General features: G+C 44.9%; 1 protein-coding gene and 1 long non-coding RNA gene across 5 annotated transcripts in view; both read left to right on the top strand.

The window, feature by feature from the left end:
• Positions 1–19,981, top strand: part of NRG2 (neuregulin 2) — a 172,016-nt gene that overhangs the window by 10,062 nt on the left and 141,973 nt on the right. The window lies entirely within an intron of this gene.
• On the top strand, positions 2,174–10,982 carry LOC118497883. Its single transcript, XR_004900395.1, has 2 exons — positions 2,174–6,068; positions 6,130–10,982. It is a non-coding gene; the product is annotated as an uncharacterized LOC118497883 (long non-coding RNA).

Genomic DNA, 19,981 nt, shown 5'->3' with positions numbered 1-19,981 from the left:
CAGAGAGGGTAAATGGGAGCTGGAGCCGAGACTGGTTCCCTTGGGAATACTGTTTTCACTCCTGCTGCTTTTACCCCAGCTTCTACCTTTGCCCACGTGTAATGTGGGCTCTGTGCTCCTCCTGTGTGGTGTCACCACCTCAGGGGCTCTGATGAACGACCTGCCTTAGGCCAGAGCTTGTTGTACAGGTAAGGCTTAAAGACATTGGTCTAGGCTAGTTCTGCGAAGGGGTCACTTGGAAACTTTAGTATCGGGAGCTGTGTCTAAAAGAAAACATCAAGTTGGGCCCCCTTCATGAACCATGTCTTCTTATTGATTGATTGATTGATTATAGAGAGAGAGAGGAAGGGAGAGAGAGAAAAAACATCAATGTGTTGTTCCACTTATTTATGTAATTATTGATGGATTCTTTTATATGCCCTCACCGGCAATTGAACCCACAACCTGGGCATATTGGGATGATGCTCTAACTTACTGAACTACCCAGCCAGGGCCATGAACTATATCTTTTTAAAGTAAATTCAAGAGTTTGCTCTTCTCATCTCTGAAGTTAAGTAACAGCCTGATCATTCCCGGGTGGGGGTAAGTCTTGTCATTGTAAGAGGAGAATGGCGAAGGGTAATAGTGCTGCTCTGTCTGCATGACTCAGGGTAATCCAATAGACATCGCCCTCCTTTCTGTTCCTCAAAGATCACTTTCCTCAGAAGAGTTTGTTACTGACAGCCGTGGTGTTTGGGGAGGGGTATCAAGGCTAACTTGTACTTGACCTGATCATTCATTTTTTATAAAAGATTTTATTTATGTATTTTTGGAGAGAGGGGAAGGGAGGGAGAAAGAGAGGGAGAGAAACATCACTGTGTGGTTGTCTCTCACATGTCCCCTACTGGGGACCTGGCCTACAACCCAGGTTTGTGCCCTAACTGGGAATTGAACCAGTGACTCTTTGGTTCACAGGCCAGCTCTCAGTCCACTGAGCCACACCAGCCAGGGCTTGACCTGATCACTCCTGAAGATCAAAGCTAGTTTGTGGATCCTTTCATGGGCTTCTCAAGTAATGTTGTAGGTGTAGTGTTTGGTTCTCTCCGCTCTCCCTCCTTCATAGGTCACTCCATCGCTGGCTCTTCTTTTTGACCACCTTGTAAAGCCTACAGTTCCTAAGGGACTCTTCTTGGTTCTTTTCTCAGTTTATGTAGTCTGTTTGGAAGCTTCAACTGCACAGAGCACAGTGGTTAAGACTGCGTGCTCTGGAGCCAGCTTTCAAGGGTGAATCTTGGCTCTGTGACTTACTAGCTCTATAACCTTGGGCAAATTAATTAACCTCTTTGTGCCTCAGGCTCCCCAGTTGTAAAATGAGGCTAGTGATAATACCTACCTCATAGTAGTATGATAAGGATTCACTGAGTCACTTCATGTGAAGTGCTTAGAACAGTACCTGCTTATAGAAAACATTTAATGCAGACTACCTACAATTACTGTTATTGTCATGTCTGTTGGTGGTGAGACGAGAATGACTTTGGATTCTTTTATTAAAATTCTGACTCTCCTCCTTACTAGCTGTGTGAACTTTGGAAATTCCCAACAGCCTATGGTGCATTGTTTCAGTTATCTATGGCCACATAACAAACCATCGCTAAGTGTAGTGGCTTCAAACAGCAATAATTTTTAGTTATTATTTCTCTCAGCTCTAGGGATTTACTGGGCCAAGCTCGGAGGTTCAGTATCTTTTATGTAGTTTAGTCACATGGTGGCCAAGCAGTCAGACAGTAGCTGAGTCTGGGTCTTTTCAAAGTTTCCTCTCTGGCAGATCTAGCAGTTGATTCTGGCTGGTTTTCCTCTGGGAGCTTAGCTGGGGCTGGGGACCAGGGACCTTGCCTGGGTTTCCTCATAACTCGGTGGCAAGGCCCAAGAGTGAGCATCCCAGGGGAGGGCCAGGCCGAAGCTGTCGCCTTTTATGATCCAGCCTCCAAAGTTACTAGTGTCACTTCCACCACATTCTTTTCTTTTTATTGCTCTATTGCAGTTGTCCCAACTCCCCCCCCCATTGCTCTCCCCTGCCCTGCCCTGCTCATCCACCCACCCCACCCCCACCCCTACTCCCACATCAGTCCCCACCCTGTTGTCCACATCTGTGGGTCATTTATACCTGTTCCTTGACTTGATCCTTCCCCTTCTTTCCCCCTTTCCCCCTCCTCTCTGGTTGCTGTCAGTCTGTTCCTTGTTTCCATGCCTCCGGTTCTATTTAGCTCATTTGTTTTGTTCACTAGTTCCTCTCATAGGTCCACCACATTCTTTTTGTTGGAAAAGAGAGTTACTAAGACCTGAATTAAACTTCGCCTCTTGGTGGAAAGGTTGTCAAAGAACTGATGGACATGTTTTGAAACGATTACAGTTGGCCTTCTGATCACAAATTATTTATGTGCCTCACACATGAAAAGTACACTCATCTTCACCTAAGATCCTTCTTCTTCAAAAAAGTCTCATCCATTATGGCTGACTCAGGCTCAGGAGCCAGGGTCTCCTCATCTAAATCGGGTCTAGGTACATACGAAGCTTCTCTAATGCAGTTCCCTGAGTAGAGCAACTTGAATGTTGCTCCCCTCGATCTGGAGAAGTACATTAACAGGACAGGTTGTCAGCCCCCCGCACACGCACACAATGCCGGAATAGGCTCAGGGTAACTGCCATGGATGCTCCTGTATTGGTAATACTTAAACATTTTAGAACAATGTTATTTATATGTCTTTACTTTAAATTCTGAAATAATTTCAGACTCACAGGAAAGCTGCAAAGACAGTACAAAGAATCTTGTCCTCCACAAATGATACAACCATGTAAAACAATCAAACCAGGAAATTAATAGTGCTGATATAATACTGTTAAATTAATCTATAGGCCTCATTCAAATTTTGTCAATTCTCTTACTAATGAATTTTTGCTAGTCCAGGATCCATCACATTTAGTTGCCTTGTCTCCTCAGCTTTCTCTCTGGCGTGGATGTTCCCATTTAGAAAGAGGGAAGCCAGCAGTCACCAGTCCATAGCTCCTGAAATCCAGCTTGGCACGGGAGTGAGCTCAGTCCTACTGCCCAAGAGTGATTTTCTGCTATTCTCACATCTACCCTGTGGGCTCCTGTTTTTGCCCTCGGAATTACCCTTCCTTTTCCATGAAATGTAGCAGCCTGTGTTTGCAGCTAAGTAGTTTTCTCAGTGTTCTGTGCTCTTTCAGGTGATGGTCAGTCAGGTGTGGCCACAAGAGGAGACACAGAAGAGGAACAAAAAAAAACCAAATTTACTATACTCACAGGGGAGCCACTGCGTGCCACACACGACTGCCACAAGGGAAGTGCCAGGTTTTAGTCAGGTGGCAGCAGACAGGAAGTGGAAGAGAGGCATTAGGTTAGAGTCTTTACTGGGGTTTCCTTAGAGAAGGCAGAAAGGTCAGGGTGACAAATTAAGATCGGCTAGTTTGAGTAATTTCTGTGGGTTCTAAATTATAAATCTCTGGTGGCCTGATACCTGGTCCTAGAATGATTAAGGGTCAGATTAGAGGAGGTGTAGTTCTGGACTAGTTAGTTTGCATATCAAAAACAGGCTTCTGGCGGAGTCCTTTGCTATCTTTAAGGATTGGCTAACCCTGAGGGCAGTGTCTTCCTAGAAAGGGTTTTAAAAGCTGTGGAAACATCATAATATATAGAATATAAAAACTATAAGCAGTACACTCAGCTTGCTCTATTCTTGTAGAAGTGTTGGGAGTATTTGGGAGTCCAAAGACTTCTTTTCATTTTACACTGCTTGTCCCTTTAGTCCAAGCTGGCAGTGCTCCTGCTAGTACAGTTTTTCGAAATATTTGTGGTTTGCTGATGACTCTTACCTGGGTTTACTACCTTAGACAAAAGCCACATTCTCAAATCTTATCAAAATAAACCCCTCTACCTAGAGCTTCCCGTGAGGCTGCTGTGGTGCAACATCCTTCAGATTAGGGGAATCCCTATTCTTTAACGGAAGGACCTGGGAGGCACCTCCTTGGGGTTCTTAGGGGGCCTTTTGTCTATCGCCAAGATTCTCGGAAGCATTGCCTTTGATCTTGCTGAGATTTAACAAAGGATACAATCCCAAATGTCTCAAACTGAGCTCATTATCTTCTGTCCCATAGTCTATTGAGTGGGGCGACCATCTCAGATAACAGCATTGGTCTAGTCTTTCAAACCACTAGAGACCTCAAAATCATCTTTGGTTCCTTTCCCACCCTCTTCCTTTGTAAGCGGTATGTTGTCAAGTGTTGACAGTTTTTACCACAGCAAAATTTCTTCAGTTCAATTCTGTCATTCATGATGCTCTAGTTGGACACTTATTTCTTCCCTGGACTACTATAGTAGTTGCTGAATGGAATTTCCTATTTTCAGAGTCTCTGCTTTCTTCCAGCTCTAGTCTATGGCTGGCATTAGCTTCCTAGAACAAATTAATTATCTCCCCAACCCAGAAATCTTCAATAGCTTATTCTCTAGAGACCAGAGTGAAAACCCTTTCACATAGCATGCAAGGCCTTCCAGATTTTGATCCCTACCTGCCCTTAAGCCTTTAACCCACACTCTTCCACACTTACTCTTCGCCATAGCCAAAATGTAATGTTTTGAAAGTTTCTAACACATTTTCATTTTTCTTCATAGCACTTCTGCACATTCTGTTTCTTTGGCTTGGTATGAATTTTCTTTCTTCCTCAGTCAGTCGCTAGCCTCCTTATCCTTCAAGGCTCAGCTCAGATCCCACTTCTCCTCAAAGCTTTTTCTGACTCCCTCAGTCCAAATGAAACGTGGCATCCACTATGTTTCTGTGGCTGCTCATTGTCCTTCTGTAATCATATTGGTCCATTCTATCACTTAGCGTAGTCAGATGGGGGTGGAGGGTGTGTGTGTGTGGTCCTCCAGACTCTGAGCTTCTTGAGTGCAAAAGGGAACTGGAGCAAAGGATGCATCTTATTTCTTTATTTTCTGTGTCCTTATATAACTTAGATGGCTAACAACTGCTTAGTGACTTGAGAAGAGAATGAATTTTAATTTAGGAATAAAATGGCAATTGGAAATAAGCATCTGGTTCATGGGAGGAGATTGGCTGAGGTGCCCTATCTGAAATGTTGGTAGAGACACCAAAGTGGTAAGTTGAGGTGGCCACTTTAGATGAAAACAGGGGGTTGGTTTAATTATAGAGTGCAACTTTGGTCTCTTTACTGTCATTGTTCCTGCTGTTTATAACAATGAACACCAAATCTGTGATGTGCGGAGTGGAGTGTGTTTTATTAGTCTCTATGGGAAGCACTTTGAAAAGGTTATGCAGGGATAGGAGAATTCAGCTGTTTTGCACACACCACTGTATCCCTATCACCTTCATGGTACTTGGCATGTAATAGGAGCTCAATAAAGATCAGTTAAGGAAAAAATGAGGAGAATGATTTCCCGTGTGACTCTAGGGTACCTACATGCGCCGTACTCGAGGAACATAGCTGAGGGTGCTTCTTCAAAAGTCAGCTCAAGTTAAGAGAAGGCTTATTTGTCACAAGTGACTTATCTAGGGTCCTCTTGATTCTCAGAGTGTACTGCTTTGCCACAGCGGAGTGGGAGTTATTAGGGCTGTGGGAGGTAGGCAGGGTGATTGGTGGCAAGTAATTGGCAGAATTGCGATCTGAATTGGGCAGTCAGAAGTGACAGGAGCTTCTCCTAGGTGGCCAGGAGGGGTGTCTGGGCTGTGTCCTTAGCTAAGGAAGAGGAGACTGTTTAAGCTTTGTCAGGGTTTTGTTTGTTTGTTTGTTTTATTTTTAAATAATAAGAATCCTTGCCAGAAACCAGCCTTCCTGGGTCCAGTCTCAGTGCACTGTGCTTTCTATACGACCTTTCGCAGGCTGTACTTACACCCTGGGCTATGTTTTGAGCTGACAAATGGAGGTTTCTTTTTCAGCTATGAGAACTGGGGTGGAGAGAGGGTTTCAAGACAATTAGGTAAGTGGCTTGGCATCAAAATAGAGCCTACATGGGTTTATAGTTTTTCTTTGAAAGTTTTAGCAAGGTCCTAGGCTGAGTCTTTTATTAAAATTCTGACTCTCCTCCTTACTAGCTGTGTGAACTTGGGAAATTCCCAGCAGCCTATGGTGCATGGTTGTCTGGAATACTGAATATCCTTCTTGAAGCTGGACTTCCCCTGTATTCCATTCTGAGTATCAAACCCGGGAAGCCTCTCTGAGTCTGTGATTGTGATAATTGGATGGGAGGGGTTGGGGCAATTTAGGAAGATGATGGGGGCCTGACCTCTTCCTGCCTTTGGAATCCACAAAGGAGGGAGAATGGGGAAAATGATGAATAGTTGATCAAAAAATGGGGAGTGTCCCTCCTAAATTAGGACAGCTGGCTCAGCGACAAAATCGTTTTACTCTGCTAATGGCCCTCAGAACCAGATGCTATGGAAACAGAAATTAAACTACGACTTTGGGCAGCTCTCTGCATCCAGTGAGGGCAGTGTAACCTCTTCTCTCTGCCCCGGCCCAGCCATGGGTTCCCCTAGGGGAGTCTCAAGAGTTTTGAGAGAGGGGGCTTGTTGGGCCCATGTCCCTAGATCCCAGGGAGAGGGTAGATTCAATTCAGAGGAGCCTCAGGATATAGTGGGTTTTACATCTGCTCGACCTTTGGTTTGTCCTTGGAGACTCTGTGCCTTGTTCTTTTTGGTAGGGCTAGTTCAAGGTGATCTCTCCCTGTTCCATAGATAGGAGGGTTGGCCTGCTTGGTCTCTCCATATCCCCGAGAAACCAATTTTGCTGCAGGGCTGGGTGAACCATATGGCAGCCTAGATTACAATGATTGTTGGCGTTCGTCAACAGAGAAAGCGGGCTTTTTGGCTATAGCTAATCCCTCAGGTAGGGTTGCCACACCATCTGTGAACACAGCATATAGGATCAGCTAGACGGGCATGCGGTCCTGTTCTTATCCACTCTGCTTCCCGAAGAAGGGAGAGGCAAGATCGTCATCAAATATTGGCTAATAGGTATGTTTTTTTAGCTCCTTTATTGTTATGTTCCTTGAAGGATGCTAGGGAGGTCTAGTAGTCATGTGTCTTGCTCTTAAGAGGTTTATGGTCTAGTTGGGGATGTCAGATGAATGTGAGTCAATAACAAACAACATAAAGCAAAAGGTACATAATAATTGCAAAGAGGGAAAATAGACTATACAATTCAAAGATAGGGAAGATCAATTAAGGGCTAAAATTTTCCAGGACAAGGTTAGGACTGGAGGTCAGTCTAGAATAATGAGTGAATGAGTGGGTTTTTGTGGTTCAGGAGGATAAGGGAAAGGCTTCTAGGCCAAAAGAGCAATATGAACAGAATAGAGACAAGCATGCTGTCTTTACAAGACCACGAGGAGATTAATGTGGTTGGGGTAGAGATAGAGGGGAAATGAGATTAGGAAAGAAGGGCAAAACAGATTAAAGAGGGTCTCCAGAGATAGGCAGAGGAGTTTGTGCTGGGTTCTAGGGGAGATACGGTGCTATTGTAGGTACTGGTGTGGAGATATGATATGAAGAGAAGAATGTTTGCAGATACTTTGCAGACACAATTTGGAGTAGACTGGAGTTGGAGAGAGATAAATACTGAAGAGATCAAGTAGGGCGTTATAAAGTCCTTGCAGCCCTGGGAAGAGTCTGGTAACTAGATGGTGTTGGGTTTTTTTTGTTTGTTTGTTTTTTTCCAGATTCTATGAGACTTGGTGATGAGCTGGGTAGCAGGCCTGAAGGAGAGAAAGGGGTCAAGGTTTGATCTTGGAAACCTGGGAAAAATAATAGTGCCATTAGCAAAAATGGAGAACTTGTGAGGAAAAGTAATTTTAAGGGAGAAAATGATGAATTTGGCAATGATTTTATTTACTTAACAAATGCTTTTGTGACACAATGTACTTAGCACTGTATTAACCACTTTATAAATGTTAATTCATCTAGTTCTCATAACCATATAAAATAAATACTGATATTATCCTCTTTATTACACTGAGAAAAACACACATAGAGAAGCTAAACGATTTTCCCAAGGTCATGAAGCTGTAAATAAATGGCAGAGGCAGGATTCCGAACCCCAGCAGTTTATGCTAGGCTTCCTCTTGTTGCTGAGAGGCACAAGTAGAAAATACAGTGGACAGTAGGAGATCAAAATTTGGGGGGTGCTTTCTTTTTGCAGAACTCCTTGCAGGAAATGTAACAATGAATACAGCGTGAATATACCATCAATGAGCTTGCAAAGCTCTAGTGAGGGAACGGCAGATCATCACATCATGGTCAAGGGTGCTACGTTTTATGCTACAGGAGAGAAGGAGAGAGGAGTGGGGGACAACTACATATCTAGTTAGAGATGTCAGAAAAGACTCCAAGGAGAAGGAGATGGAATTATAGCTAAACCCTAAAAGATGGGTTAAGTGGACTTTGGTAGTTGTTAGGAAGAGAAAGTCATTCCTGGCAGAGGCAGAGATAAAGGCTTGATTCCAGTCATGGAAGAAAGAAAGTTCAAACATTTCTGGGATCAGCACACTGTCCCGTACCCTAGCTCAGCAGATGTTTAACTTGAACTAGGAGCGGAGATGTTTTCTTCAGGCTGCAACACAAAGTATAAATCAGAGAAGCACTAGAGAGAAGGCTGGGTATCCAGTGCCTTTCATTGAAGATTGAAGACACCGTCCTTTCTCCATTGTACTTTCTTGGATTTTTTTGTTGAAAATTAGTTCACCAGATATGCCTTCTTATGAATGAATCATGAAAATGAACTTCTTTTTAAAAGGTAAAACAGTACCAGTAAATCTTAAAAAGAGAGAGCAGTCTGGGGCTCCTTTGATAGAGGGCTGGAGCCCGAGAGGACAAGACCGGAGATGCAGGATTCCAAGTCCATTGTCTGCAAATGAGGAGTGGGGAGCCCGTGCTGGACGAGCAGAGGACTCCCGGAGGGAAGACCACAGGGAGGGAAGACCTGAGGATGGACCTTTCGTTCTTACGCATGAAGATAGGTAGACTATTCTTACTTTGGGAGGAGCCCAAACATTTCCTAAGATAAGGCCTGTTGACTTATGGGAGGTGGTGTTTCTCTCCTAGATGAGGAGACCGGTTTACGGCTCTCTGCTTTTGTTCTTCAGGGGTCTCCCACTCACCTGGGATAAGTGAAATTCTCATTGTCCTAGTCCCCCAAGTAGATGTAGACAGGAATCCTTAGGACCCTTCTGCCTGGACTCAAGAAGGGATTGGAAAAATACAAGGCCATGTACACATTACAGGAGCAGAAGTGACGTTTCAAGGACTCATATGAGTTCGTCGTGTAGTGTGAGACTTAAAGTGGTTGACATTATTCTCTTATTGTCATGGGCGGTGACGTCCAGAGGATAGCAGAGTGTGGTCCATTCTCATAATCCATACCCTGTGAGGCCTTTAAGCATCATTTTTAGGAAAGCAGTGTTGAGTAGGGACAAAACTTAAAAATGCAGAGGTCACGCATTACTCGGGGACTTCTTCAGTGGCCCTAACCTCAGACTTCATCTCATAAAACAGCCTAGTCCTAGGAGATGTCAGTTTAAACTCCAATTTGCCACTTTATCTCTGTGACCTTGGGACAGCTGACCTGTGCAAGCCTGTTTCCTTCACTGATAAATAGGGTTATGGTACTGGCTTTTCTTACCAACAGGATTGTGTGAGGCTTGGAGGAAATATCTGTGAAAGTGCTTGGAGGTTGCAAAGTGCTGTATCAGAGTATGCTGATATTGCTACAACTACTAATCAGTTTGCTCACTCTTTTTTCTTCTTAAATTTTGAGAGTACGTTTATTAAAGCTGGGGACAGTGCAACCAGGAAGGGCCCGGGATAGAAGAAGCGACAGGGGAGAGCCTAGGCAGGGCTGCTTTGGCTGTCCAGGAACGTTGTGGGAAAGAAGTGAGCCAACGCGGGTCTGCTGTCAGCTCACTGGGGAGTCAGAGAAAAAGGGGCTTTGGGGACGGGTTCAGGGGATTGGCCCTGGATAAGCTGCTGCTGCCCATTGCTCCCCTGTTAGCAAGTCTGTGGGGACCCTTAGAGTTTAGGAGAGGCTTGCCTGTGGGGGAAGGGAAGGGAGAAGGGAAAGGCACAGGCATGCTCCCAGGAGGGAGAACGGCCTGCTCACTCTTAATTTAATGCTCTTTTGCATAACTTCTTTACAGTCCCTCTGCCAAGGACTTAAAGGGCAAGGCCGCAGAATGGGAGTTTGAGATGCAGCATAAAATACTTCCTCAGGCAGACATATTCTATTTCATCGGCTCTATGACGCACTCCCTCTCCCCGCAAAACCCGTCCCTTAACATCTCTGAAATTTGGCTGTGCTTTACAACTTGGAGGCATAATAGTTATGATGAAATCAGCTAACTCTTTTCTTGGAGCCAAGTGGACCACATCCACAAACTTTCTGTTTTCTACGTGTATTGCTGAAATGCATGGGGGAAATTTGCTGCTTCAGTAACTGTAGAATTCAGTCTGTCTCTGAGCACCTTGCCTCATATCATGGTCATCCCTTCTCACTGCATAGATCTCTGGAAGCGGAAGTTTAGCTTGAACATGTATGTCTTGATCTTGGAGCATAGCCTGCCTGTTGCTTTAAAGAAAAAACAAAAACAACAAACTCAAGTGGCAATTTTGTGGTTATATCCTGCTTCCTCTGAAAGTGGAAGGCAAGATGCATTTTGGTGAATGGATTGTTTATGTTACCTGCATTTGATGTCTTGGGCCCTGGCATGTTAGAAGGTGAGCTTCTGGTCTCCTGTCCCTGTCCTGTCAACTCCTAACAAAAACTCCTCCAAGAGACAGGCCAACAGGTACACTCTTCATGAAGCTTCTCTTTGGGATGAATTCTGTTCTTGCTTCTTTTACCTTTGAAAGCTCTTCAGATTCAATGGCAAATTCTTAGTGCCAATTCTTGTTTTTCTCCTATGGTTGATCTGGGTGTGGCCTTTCTACCTTTTGAATTGAGTAGCAAGAAGACTTCTGAGCCACGCCCTTCTTGCTGTGTGCTGTAGGTTCAGGGAATGCAGACCAAGAACTTGGAGTTGTGAAGGCAAACCCTCAGGTAAAGCAGGGTAAGTAAGAAAGAGGCACTGACACTTACTAAGCATGTACTTTTGCAGATATTATTCATTTGAATCTCACAACAACCTAAAAGGTGAGTGTTCCCTTCCCAGTGTTACATCTAGGAACTTCAAGGCACCGTAGAATTAGGTGAGTTCCAAGCTGGCCACCCTGGTTATAAGAGGTGGAGTTCTTTTGAATCCATGCTTTCTAGGCAGAGACAGTCTGAAAACAAAGAGAAGTGATAAGGGGATTACTTGTTCTTACTGATTAAACAGGCAACGCCCCCTGGCTTATGTGGAGACTCGGGAGATTGAAGAATTCAGTGTGTGTTGTTTTTTTCTTTTCCCTGCCCAACTCTGGAAGTGGGCGGATGATCAAGTCCCCCGACTGGAGTGGGCTGTGTTTCTCAGCCTCTGATCGGCCCTCTGGCCCTGCTTCCAGAGCCTCCTGATTCAGGTCAGATGCTGCTTGGCGCCCTAGAAATAACCGGGTTTCTAGCCCAGCATGACTCCCTGGAGCCCCTGGGCCTGCTAGGGCAATGCTTGCAGCACCTCGCCCCAAAGCTGTTTATTTCTATTATGTCACTTGCTTATTATAGGCAGCCTGCTAAGTTTCAGTTATCACCTCCCTGTGGTTCCCTGCCTTTTCTTCTCCTTCTGTCTTCCCCAATGCTTTGGGGACTCTGGGTAACAGGGACTTAGGAGGCAGCATTCTAAATAGGCTCCTCTTACAGTTCTTCATTTGGAATTAAGCCTTTCTGCTGATTTTCCCCCAGGGATGAGCTTTTGTTAGAAGCACTGGCACTATAAATGGGTATCCTTTGTGTGGTCCACAGGAGGAGTGCCTCAAAGGGCTGGGAAGAGAGCAGACTGAGAGAGCAAGTCCTGGATTGGGGAGGGGGCTATCAGCTTGGATCTGCAGGAATCAGGTGCCAACCTCAAAAAGAGAATGCTCATTTTGACCTCTGGTCTGGTCTTATGCTGTCTGTGACCTTGACAAGCACTTGCCCTCTGAAATCATTGTGTTCTAGTGCTGTTTCTACACATTGACCTAGGAAATGCTTATTGAATCCTGGCTCTAGGGTTGCAGTCCTGGCTATGAGACAATGAACTGGAGAAACTACCCCCAATTCCAGTCTTAGGGCAGCAATAGGTTAGGCGCCTGGGCCGTGAGTGACTTGGGAGGCACCGCACTGTGGACTAGAGTGTGTCAAATGAGAGCTTAGTCTGGTAGGCAGCCTCTGCCCCTTTCCCAAGTTACCGTGAGAAGGAGTGGGCCTCTTCCCTCCTAACAGGCTCATGTGATCTCTTACCCGCATGCTGGCATTTTGTGACTTCTCTTCTCCGTTATTGCTGTTTTCTGTCATTTCCCCAGATTTGACCTGGTTATACCTGGGCCATCTCCCAGAGGTGCTGTCACATCTCTTGTGGGCACCTGGGCTGGAAGCAGCTCCCATTTGGCCCTGTTCTGACTCAGAAGCTGGGCAGAGGAGGGGATGTCATTTGCATTAGGTGTCAAGGTGGGGCCCGTAGAGGTTGTAGGCTTCCTGGGGTCTGTGTTGCTCACCAAGAATGGGGAGGTTTTCCCTGGGAGACAGCAGAGCTGCCTTTATGACTTTGTATGTTTGGAGGGACAAGTATAAACGGATACTCCTGCTCACTCATCATGCTCTCCCCCTCCCTTTAGAAGCACAAAGGGCCCGTCCCTTGTTATCTGAGGCCAGTCCTCCAGCTTTGCACTCCATCCCTTCCCACCATCTCAGGAGCCTGGCACTGTCGACTTTCCTTCCTCTCAACGGTCCCGCCTTCGTCGCCATCTCTGCTGAATCCTGTCTCTCCATTTTACAACATACTCAAGTCTCTCCCATCTTGAGTGACCGCTGAACTTTTCTGTTATTTTTCACATCCAAACTTCTTGTCTAAACACCTTGTCTCTATTTCACAGCCTCTCCTCTCACACACATGTGGCTTCTTCCCCAATTCCTACTCCATCAAAACTGCTCTAAGTGAACTCCACGTCCCTAATCCTGCCAGACTACGAGACCCTGGGAGCGGAGACTGTGTCTGTCATACTCACAGCTACCCACCCAGTCCTAGTGCAATGCCTGGCACATCGTTGACACCGAGATTGCTTATTTTTATGAGTGAGTGACAGCTGAGCTCGGGGTGAAGCGGTTAAGATGAACTTGCAGGGAGGTCTATGGGGATAATGCTATCTTCCCAAACTGTCAAATTAGAGAGGTCAGTAATAGTTGCGTTTTATGAGAATCATATAGTTAGATCATCTGGTTAAATAAACTTTTTATTTTTGTTTTTTGAATTTTTGTGTTTATTTGAGCTAAACTGACAACACATCCCAGGGAGCAAGATTTCAAATGCTCTTCAAAATTTTAGTTTTAAATATGAGGAAACGAAGGCCCAGATAGTGAGATCACTTTCCCAAGGTCACAGAATGAGAAAGTAGCAGAGCTCTACCTCCTCCTGCCTCGCTTCCAAGCTGGCACTAGCTCTCCTGCACCCCCTCCCCCACTCCTGCCTCCCTTACAGGTGACAGCCTATATGCTCTCCAGTCGCAAGCAGGGCTCTGGCATCAGGAAGGCTGACCGCTTCCTTCCTGACTGGAGGGTGTGGCAGGTAGGGGCAGCGTGTCCCTCAGCTGCAGCATAAGGAGCCATTTCACTCCCCAGTCCCCAATGTGAGAAATGAGTGATGGGCTGCAAAGGTATCTGAGTCAATGCCAGCCCCGCCTATTGAGATGTGGAGCCCTGAAAGGAGAAACACAAGGGATGTGTTTGTTGAAGTAACCTGACTTTCCAGTTTCTGGGCTATCAAAATTGGGTGCCCCAAAGCCTGACACTGGAGCTAAAGCTTATGGGAGCCTGGCCCGTGTATATTACTTACAGGCTCACTGGGCACCCACCTGGAAGCCCTACCAATGTGGTCTGATGGTGAAGCTTTAGCTAGAGGCTGCAGGGAAGTTCATCTTTATTTAGTACGATGGCTCATCCTCCATCGTGTTTGCCTGACCATTTCATCCTAGTCACTGATAATTACATCCTGAAAGATCCAGAAATGGAAAGCCACAGGCTGGGAGTGGGCAGGGAGGAAACAGGGTACCTAGAACATGAACCTTAGAACAATGCTGGCACCTCACATTTCCAGCCTCATCTCCCTCATTTTCAGGTTTTTTTTTCTTTTTATTTAATCAACATTTATCGAATTTTCATTTGTCTCAGGTACTGAGGACACAAAGATGAACAAGTCACATCCCTGCCCCTGGGAAGCTCACAGCTAATAAAATATTTGGTAGGCGTCTGTTACATGCCAGGCATTATGCTGGGCTTATTCATTCATTCAGAAGCATTGAATTCCTCTATATCAGGACTTCTTCCAGGTGCTTGAAATATTAACAAACAAAAATCCTGGCACTCCTGGAATTTACTTTCTAGTGGAGAGAGATCAATAATATAAAATACACATAATAAATAAGTAAATTGAATAGTGTTTAGAATTGGTAAATGCTGTAAAAAGAAACAAAGAACAGAAGGGGACAAAGGGAGTGCAAGGTAGGGGGACTGCAGGGTGGTTCTAAAAGACAAAATTTACAAGTGACATTAGAGCAGAGACTTGAAGGAGGTGAGGAAGTTAGAAATATGGATATCTTGGTGAAAGAAATTTCAGGCAGAGGGGATTCCAGCGAAGGGAAGCATGCCTGGCAGCTTCAGGGAACAGCAGAAAGGCTCACGTGTCTAGAGTGGAATGAGCTGGGCTCAGAGAGGCAACAGGTGCTGGGTGCTGGGTCAAGTAGGGCCTTGTAGGCCGTTGTGAAGGTTTGGTTTTTTCCTGTAGTGAAAAAAGGATCCACAGGAGGGTTTTGAGTAAAGGAGTAATATGGTCTGACTTATAGTTGAAAGAGATCACAAAGTCTGCTATGTCAAGACCAGACTTGCAGGAGAAAGGGTGAAAATGGAGAAACCACTGCAGACATCTAGGCTGAGAGAGGATGGTGGCTGGGTGTATGGTGGTGACAAAGGAGGGGATGAGAAGGGTTTGGATTCTGCATGTTTTAAAAAGATAGAGCCCAAAGGATTTCCAGACACACAAAATACAGAGTGGGAGAGAGAAAGAGGAGTAGGAGTGATTCAAAGCTTTTTAACTGAGCAATGGCAGTGTGATCATGCCATTGAAATCAGGGAGACTGTACATGGACCAGATTTGGGGGGGGGGATAAAAAATTCAGGTTTGGATCGTTTGGATGTGTTAAGTGGAGAGTTAGATATGGGCTGGAGTCTATAGTAATCATAGGCATATAGACAGTATTGAAACCCAAGAAAGTAGATGAGATCAACAAAGGAATGAGGATAGGTAGAGCAGAAGGCAGAGCAAGGATGCGAGCCCTGTGCACCGCAATGTTGAGAGTTTAGGGGGAAGGAGCGGGAGGAACCAGCAGAGAAGACTGAGAATAAGCGACTAGTGAGGGAGGAAGAAAACCAAGTGCACGTGATGACCTGGGAGCCAAGTGGAGAAAGTACAGCAGGTAGGGGGAGAGGCCCGTCCCCACGCTGCTGAGGAGTCAGGTGAGAGGAGCACTGCATTTGGCGAACCGGGGTTGTCCTTGCCGCTCTTGGTAAGAGTGGTTTCAGTGTAGTAGTCGGTGGGGGTGGAGGGGTGGGGGAGAGGTTAAATTTTATTTCAGTGAATTTAACAGAAAATGAAGGAGAAGGAATTTATTGCAAATTTGGTGCAAAAGGGAACAGAGAAATGGGATGATGGCTCGTAGAGGAAGTGGAATCAGGAGGGGCTTTATTTTATTATTTTTCTGGTGATTATACATATAACATAAACTACCATTTTAACCATTTTTAAGTGTACAGTTCAGTGGTATTAAGTACATTTGCATTGTTGTACCATTGGTACCACCATATCACCATCCATCTCCAAAACTACTTCATCTTCCCACACTGAAACTCTTACATTTTTGTAGTATGAGAGAAAGGGCAGCCATGTTTATATGCTGGTGGAAACAACCCAGGTGAGAAGGGAAATTAGTGATGTGGGGGCAGGGCGGGGTGAGGTCTGGAGCACAGGGAGAGGGATTCGTTCTGGGACCACGGGTAACCCATCCTTAGTGAGAGCAGGAAGGCGGAGTTGTGCGTGTGGCTGCTGGTAGAGGCACCAGTATTGTGGTGGGAGTCTGGGAATTCTCTTCGGATTGTTTCAGTTTTCTCAGTGAAATAGGAAACAAAGTCATCAGCTGAGAGTACGGGGGAGGAATTGTTAGACAAAGAAGCAGTAAATAGTCATCTAGGAGAATAGATGAGTGAACAGATAAGCTAGAGCAGTGATTTTCAACCTGTGTGCCACAAGAATTTTTAAAACATGCAATACCTAACTATGTAGTCAGGGGCACTTACCTCTTTTCCCTTACATCGTCAAATAAAAAAATGACAACAGACAACAAAACAATAGCCATCCAGTATGAATGCTCTGACTTGAACTATAATATAACTTGCTTGTTATTGGTCACATTGCATAATAAGGTTGTATTTGATTGGTTAATTCTTGGTACCAGAAATCCTTATGTATAAGTATAGGCACCTGATTTTTTTTTAAAGTCACTTTGGAGCAAAAAGGGTAGGTAATTACTAATATTTCTTTTGTAAATGAATCAAAATTATACCTATTTTTGTCAGATCAGCAAAAATTATAATTTTTTGGTGTGCCTTAGAATTTTAGTAATGAGTTTATGTGTGCCATGGGGTGAAAAAGGTGGAAAATCGCCGAACTACAGGTATGATCGTTAGGCATCTTGAAGGGCCCATCTTTGCTTCATGGTCACGGATTTAAAGTGAGAGTAGTCTGCGTGGCTGAGTACTTACCTCCAGCTACATTTAATTGCATGGGTGCAGATATGGGGCGGGATTTAACTAAGATTGTGGTTTTGCAAAGTAAAGAATGGGGATTATTAGAAAGACTGATCATGAATGTAAGCTAGGAGAGAATGGGAGGCAGGACATCATGTTCACGGTGAAGCCCAGTGGAAAGACCATAGTTTTAATGGACTGGAGACCCTGTTAGGATAAAAGAATTGTTAGAGTTGAAATACTAGAAGGAGTGAGCTGGAAAGTATGACGTGGTAGTTGGAGAGTGGATGCATACATTTGAGGTCATGGAAGGTTGCAGTTCTTGGTGCTGGCAGGAACTTGGGTGTGTGAACAAGTCAGTGGCTAGAGTAGGGTGTAGCACAAGGACACTGGAAAAGAATTCAAGGAACCGAGAAGCCAAGGTATTGGAGGGACTACTTATGAATATAATGAAATTTCTTAAAGTTAAGACAGGGCCAGTATACATACAATTATGAATGACAGACATGTGCCCTGCCTTAAAAGAGCTTACAGTCTAGTCCAGGAGGTAAGCACGTCAAAGGTGTTGAAAGCATAATGTGGTAGATGCTCTGATTAGAAAAGTACAGGGAAGGGGGAGGACAGATGGAGACACCTAAACCAGCCTTGGGAGTTGGAGGATCTTCCTGGAGGAAAGAGATTTGAGCTGGGACTTTGAAAAACACATGGAAGTTAGCTAGGTAAAGAGAGAGAAGTACTCCAGAAAGTGGGAACAGTGTGTACAGAGGTAAAGGGGAGAGTGGGACAAGCTGGAGTAGCTGAAAGGTCAGTTACCCCGGGTGCCAGGTGTGGTGGTGAAGGGTGAAGTTGAGAAGGTGAGCTGAATTGAATCATCATGTGGGACCTTGGAGATTATACAATGAGGCCCGTCCAGAAAAAGTCCAGCCGTTGTTAATGTAATGGGAACAGCTTGCATGTCATTGATGTAACCCAGCAGCCAAGGAGAGTGGACTGGAATGTGCATGTGTGAACAATGATGACTTCACTGTACTAATCAGTGGCTGTAGATGCCGTTGAGTGAGCATGTGTACTGTGTGGTTGTAACATTCAAAATGACTGAGTAGAGCAACTAATCTGATAAAATTTTGCTTTAAGCTTGAACATTGCTCTGCAGAAACTATTCAGATGATTCAGAAGGCTTTCAGGGACAATGCAATGAATGCAGTGCAAATAAAAGTGTGGCACAAATGCTTCAAAGATGGTCGAGAATCTGTTGAAAGTGATACACGTTCTGGAAGGCCTTTAACAAATAGAACACCTGAGAATGTTGAACGTGTATGGGCTGCAATTAACAAAGATCTGCAAACAATGAGGTCCCAAGGTGCCTACTTTGAGGGGGACTGAGGCATCATTGTCCTATGCACAATGTTTCTTGTATCTTCTTCAATAAATGTCTCTATTTTTCATAGTACATGGCTGGATACCTTCTGGGCAGACCTCGTATTAAGGAGTTTGGGTTTATCCCATAAGCAATGGGAGAAGTATAGATGGACTGAGGGATAGAAGAGTGTGTTGGGGAATGCTTAATAGATGAGTGACTTTTGTGTTGGGCCCTCATATCAGCTAAGTTTGTATAATAAATTACCCCAAAACTTAGCGGCTTAAAACCATAAACATCTATTTTCTCACAGTTTCTGTGGGACAAGGAACCAGATTCCTGGTTCCTGAGAAACTTGACTTGACTGAGTCCTCTGGCTAGGGACTTTCACAAGGATACAGTTACGATGCCAGCCAGGGCTGCAGTCATCTCTAGTCTCAATAGGGGGTCTTCCAAGTTCACTCACGTGGCCATTGGCAGGCTTCAGGTCTTTGCTGCTGTTGGCCAGAAACATCAGTTCCTTGTCACATGGTTTTTACCATAGAGTGCATGGCACAGTGGCTGGATTCCCTCAGAGCGGGCAAAGTAAGAGCCATGGTCTTTTTGTAACTCAGCCACAGATGTGTCATCTCATCACTCTTGTCATATTTATTAGAAGTGAGTCAGTAAGTGCAGTCCACACTCACTGGTGAGGCGTGGCACAGGGCAGGGATAGTAGTAGGTGGGAACATTGGGGACCATTGCAGAAGCTGCCTGCCACAGTCCTGAAGGAAGGCTAAGGAGTGTGCCAGAAAGATGAAGAACTAGGAGATGGCGCAGAAGAATTTGAAGGAAGAGGAAAGAACACAGGCAGTGGCATGAAAGCTGCAATGCATTCTGTGTCCAAAGCAGTGGGAATACTGCTGCTAAGACAGACAGTGGCCTGTTGGAAACGGTGTCTTGTGCTACACTGGAAGAGTTTGGTTTTTGCTTTGTACAAGAGAAAATCCCTTGAAGGCTTTTAGATAAGAAAGTGACCTGAGTAGTTTTTGGTCCCTGATGGCTGTGTACTGCACTCCTGGGATTGGGAGGGGCTGGTGACAGAGTGCCCCCCAGTGGATGAAGAGAACCTGAGCCGAGGGAATGGCAATGGGCCTTGTGAATGTCAGCCAGATTTAAAGGCTATTTAAACAATAATTAACAAGTCTTGGATAGCCTCCTGTATCAGAGCTTTTGAAGTTCTCCACCTGGATCCCTGAGGATTGTCTGGAACAGGAAGAGCCTAATCCAGCATGAGTAAGGCACTGCCCCTTGTGGATGGGAGGGGAAATCAGTCCTGACTCCCTTGGCCTTTGCACATGAACTTAAGGTACACATTCCTTGTTCCATTTGCTGACAGTAAAGAACTACAGGGTCCAGCACAAATAATGCCCCCTTTTTTATTTCAGAATCTTTTATTATAAAATCATAAGCATATAATTCTGAAACATAACACCATATGACATTTTAGATGAAATGTTCAAATTATTGTCCATCTCGTACAGACATTCACATACCTTACCAACCACACTCAAGCATGCATTACTTCTGCCGGATGCTGTATTTAGTTCAAAGAGATCCTGTGTGTGGAATCTCATTCAGAGCGTTACTGGGAATATAGAGGATGAGGTCTTTCTCTTG

This window comes from Phyllostomus discolor, chromosome 13, assembly GCF_004126475.2.
Source record: "Phyllostomus discolor isolate MPI-MPIP mPhyDis1 chromosome 13, mPhyDis1.pri.v3, whole genome shotgun sequence".
Classification (NCBI taxonomy): domain Eukaryota; kingdom Metazoa; phylum Chordata; class Mammalia; order Chiroptera; family Phyllostomidae; genus Phyllostomus; species Phyllostomus discolor.
This window is presented reverse-complemented; position numbering and strand designations above follow the sequence as displayed.